Below are 5,259 nucleotides of genomic sequence, written 5' to 3'. Positions count from 1 at the left end.
TCCCTCCGAAATCAGTAGATCAGGATTTACAGATGGAGTCCTTACTGCAATGGACAGTTATCTGTAGGCACTTGAGTGGGACAATTTATGAACAGTTATCTGTAGGCGCTTGAGTGGAAGATGATGGATTCTTCCCATAAACAATAACGGAAACTGGCATGCAACAGTACAGCTTGAACGTGGCATTTAAACTAATGGAATAATCATATATTTTGTTAGCTGAATCTTGGATAAAATTATAAAACCAGCTCTAGCAGTTACTGTGTTGACAATACAAACGAATTTTACCTAGAATTGAAAAGACCTATTATTTGGAGCGTAATTCTACAATGCCTCAGATAGGAACTGACTTCAAGGCTATGATCTTTTGTTATCTAAAACGAATTATAATTGGTCTTTGAAATGTGTGAATGTTCTTCGACAACGATATCGAGGCCTCTCCAACTTGAGTGGGAATTCCAGCGGTGTCGGCTGGGTTACAGTAGATCTACTATAGGCAGTACCCTTACAAAAATGACCCCACTTGCAAATGTGCTTGCAGAAGCTTATCTGTACACATCAGAGACGCTAAACAAGGAAAAGGCATAATCTTCGTCAAATCGTATTGGTAAGAGAGAGATCGGTGAGCTTTTGCTATTCTGGTACTACGGCGTGCTCACCCATTTAGCAAAAAGTTGTTTCACGTATTCACTTATCCATAAGCAAAAACTTGCCAATCTCACCAATACATTGGCAAGTCCGGGCGGTATGTCAAACACAGCTGATCGGGTTTTCGGTATATCTCACTCATGCTCAAGGGCAAAACAATTTGAAATCGTGTGTACTCGCACTGATTTCCCCCCTTGAGGGGCAAGGGGGAGTGAGGTAGCTGTCTAGTATCTAACTGTGGGCTGGGTATTTTGGGAATAAGTGAGATGGTGGGATCCGAGAGAGTACTCCCCCCACTCTTATGGCACTGTGCTCTTCTACTCTGGAAACGCGTGGCAACAGCACACGGGAATTCAATGTCAAACTGACTTTGGCAACTATCACAACGTTCGCATGACCCGCATGATCTTTATTGGGTGATTGGTGCTACGCAGCATTGCGATATAGAAGCGAAGAACACTACTCTTACTATGAGGAACTGCATGTTGTTCAAGAATGAATTTTGTGAATATTATTATTATGATGGGTAATTTGAAAGTCAGGTTTTCCATCGTTCCACTCCTTTTCAGACGCAGTTTATCCTTCTACAGCCTTCACGTCTTTCGTTCCTTTTCTAAATCTTTCCATTGTCGAATTTCTTTTTGACAGTTCTGATATTAACCACAGTTGTGGTCTTGACGGGCTGCTAAATATTTTCTTGAAGTGTAAGCCCCACATTTCTCTTCCCCTTTCTACCATTTTTAATAAGAGTTTCGCCAAGAGTATCTTTCCAGAAAGGTGCAATGGAGCTCGTATTATCACTTTGCACAAAAAAAGTTCCTGATCGAAAACTACGGTCTAATATCTACCGTTTGCTCAGTCTCCAAGGTTCCGGAGAAGTACATGAAAGACGCCTCTGGTGTCGTTTTGGATACTTTATTGTGAATGAACAGCATGTCTCTGAACCATAGAAAAGATTTCCGTACAGTCTATACTCACTTCTCGAAAGCATTTGATTCCGTCGACTATTCGATCTTCTTATTGTTCTCTCCTAGTTGCGATAGTATCTAGGTGGTAAGTTAATTACAGCCTCTTTCAATGGGTCTGTCTCGACTCTTTTCTTTCCATACTTGGCCCATTCCTATTTGCATTCCTTATAAGTGACATTCCGTCCTATCTACTTACTATATGTTGACGATCTCAAACTATTCTCTGCTGTTGATTTCCCTAGCAATCAATCAAATCTCGATATCTGTGGTGTGGACAGAATATGTTAGCACTGAATGTGAGCCGAGTTATTTGTTGAAAACTTCTCCGACACTCATTTAATACCACGTGCCGCTATGACAACCCAGCGCTTTAATAATTTAAGCCATACGAACGCATTATTATCACCTTACTGGTCAACCTTTAACAGTGGTCGAGTCTCACAAGGATCTCGGAGTGAGATTTAATATTGTTCTAACCTTCATTATGTCGCCATCCTCAGTTGAGCTTTCAGAATGTCTGACTTCGTTCTTCTCTATTATGCTTCCATCATATGGCCCCCGCCACAATTGCGACTGCCGTGTATTAAATCATTTCAAGGAAAGTTTACTCGTTCTCTTTTCTTCAAAAAAGAACCTTCCCTTCTCATTCTGATAGCTCAGTTTTCCTTAATATCGCATCTCTACAAAACCGAAGAACTTTGTTAGATGCTGGCATCCTGTTAAAGCTTTCTAAAGCCTGATGGACTGTTCGGTTTTCTCAGAGATACGTAGCCGTGAATCGTGTTACAACGTTCATGTCGTAAGTGTATTCGAGGTGCTTTTCGTGGAGCTATTTTGTTACTTTCATTCTCGTGTGCCTAGAATATAATCGCTTGCAGCTTGGCCCTTCGGCTTCCTCCTTTGTTTCATTTAAAAGTAATCTTAGCCCTGTATTATGAATTTCTTTTGTACTTATTTTATAAAATATCATTGAAGATCTTTCCGTTTATTGTGTCATTTATTCAAATAAATATCTTGCTGGGGTGTTGGCATATTATAGAGAGACTGGCGTTGGTGTAGATTTCAGCAACTTTTCCCGCCTCGTCATCAGCAGCACACTTTTCAGGCACAAGGCTTACCACAAGGTCAGTTAGGTTTCGGCTGACCTGGAAACTAACATCTAATCAAATCGATGAATCACATTAGAAAATTCAATATGTTATTGTTTAGCATTGGTAAAACTCTAAACAGGCAGAACAAGAATATTGATAAGCACCGGACCACCATCAAAAGTGCATTTATCTCTAATGTGGATAAAGTTGTCGGCCACGTCCCCAAAGCACGTTTCAAAACCTGCCTGAGTATGAAAACGTAAAGCTCAATGTACAATGTATTGTTCGCTGTGGCTTAACGAATTCTAAGATAGCGTTGTTGAGGGGAGTAGAAGATTCCGAAAATGGTAACGATTTCGCCACTGTATACCACGTGACGAAAAAGGTTGCAGGTTGACATAAGCCTTTCGATGATTTTATGAGGAACGCTAATAGTAGGCTTTGCATTCGTAATGATAAGTAACTGAAGAGGCAGGCGGAGTTCTTTCTAGAAGTCTCATCGTCGACAGCGAAGAAAGGTTTTTTTTTCTCTATTGGGATGAAGAATAAAGCGCAGAATGAAAACTCTCGATTATCTGCTTTTGTTTCAATAATGTATGCAATGGTAAAATATTGAATTTAACTCTCTAATACACTCTAATAAATAACGTTAGAAGGAAAACCTGAGAAAACCGGAGAAAGATTGAAACAAATTTCAGCCACTCGCCCATTCTATGTGCAAACATCTTTGGCCATTTCATCACGACCTCTTTCATGATGAAAAAAACTACAACCGGTCCCCGGTTGCCGCTAGTAACGCATGACACCGGCCGTGGAAAAATATTTCAATTTGAAGTAGAGGAGTAATACTGCGTGTTGGATTCGAGAAATAAGATTTTTTCGCGTCAGTTGTACTTACATATCAAAATATCGGGGAGAGGTGTCTGCAACACTCACTGCTTTATATGAAATTATTCTATCGTTTGTTGTTGCTCAAGAGAGAGAAAACAATTAAGAGGCTAATAAGCCGAAAAATTTACAATACAGAATTCAGTTTCTGGTGATTGGTAAAAGTTAGGTTGCTCTTCTTTGCCTGGGGTTTCGGTGTTAATGGTAAATTTTGCGGCAGAATTGAAGATATGTCAGTGATGATCAGCCTTTGTGGAGGAAATGGAAATGGAGTGAAATTCATGGGAAAGCAAAATCAGTGATCTAGTTGCATCTGAATGTATCATACCGGAAACTCAACCAAATTGAAATTGATGCCATTGTTAAATGCTGTCGCGATCCATAGGAAAGCATGGTGGGAAGTATCCCATATACGTCGGTGAATTTTGAAAAGCGAATCATACGGAAGTAATATTTACTAGTGAAAAAAGAAGTGTGGAAGAGAATGAAAACGCTACTTAAAAATGCGAAGAATTATTAAGGCATTAGTAGAAAAGGGTTTGGAAAACTTACAAATAACCTTATTAACGAGGTTACTAGATTTTCCGGTCTAGCTTTTCGCCGACATGAAATCCCTATAAAATAAATGAAGTAAGAAATGTAAACAACTGTATACCATGATTTTTTTCAGGCTTAAATTCCCAACATCAAAATTGGCCAGTAAGCGAAGGCATACAAATGGCGCTGATTACAGAAGTTCTAATAGCCATCAAACCAATCTACGAAGATTTATCACGAGATAAACTGTTGAGGGGCAGAAACACAAAATACCAATGAAACATTGGATTTATTGAACTGAATTTTGACTCCTAAACACCTACATTCTAGCACAAAGGTTGTTAAAATATCAACTTTCCATGCTGTAGTTATGTTTCGAGGGATTTGATGGGATTTTGAAAGTGTTACTTTCAATGGGATGCCAAGCTAGCCACATGGGTTGAGTTTATACCGGTCGCCGAAAGGTTGCGTTTCATCTTTCGGTCCGAAAGACGATCGCTAAAAGATAGAGAACTGATGCCAAAGAACAGCAGTCGTCTCTGCAAACCCTTTTTTTAAAGAAAATTGATGGTTCATGTTATGAATCTCAAAATCTATCCAACGAATTCCCTTGCCCCTGTTTACATTGAAGAAGTCGTAAAAAGCACCACCATCACGATAAAAAATTTAACAAGATATGGAAAACTAGGTTTTTGTAAAGTAGGAAAAGGAAATTATGAGACGGAAGAAAAGAGGTTGATAAAAGTAGATAGATTGGCCATTCCATGACGACAGCCAACGAAAAGGTGAAGATGTTTTGACGACAGTGAGAATAGCGGACATTACAAAACTTTCTGTTGAGACTCCTAACTACATTAAAACATCCATTTTACCTCTATGTATAAAGCCTTTTTAATATATAAAATTCTAAATTTTCCAAAGTTAAAAAAGCTATCAATAAATAATGTTTGTGTTTGAATGGAATATATTTCGCTGTTGTTTCATTCATTTTCCTGTAAATATATATGCTATCAAATTGTACATAGCCTTCTCAAAGAAACAAAATGTCACATCCAAATGATCATTTCGGTACATATCACTGGAAACCATTATATAATAATATTCGCATAGATTTGATTACATCGGTG

The sequence above is a fragment of the Hermetia illucens genome, chromosome 5 (genome assembly GCF_905115235.1).
Source record: "Hermetia illucens chromosome 5, iHerIll2.2.curated.20191125, whole genome shotgun sequence".
In the NCBI taxonomy this organism is placed as follows: domain Eukaryota; kingdom Metazoa; phylum Arthropoda; class Insecta; order Diptera; family Stratiomyidae; genus Hermetia; species Hermetia illucens.
This window is presented reverse-complemented; position numbering follows the sequence as displayed.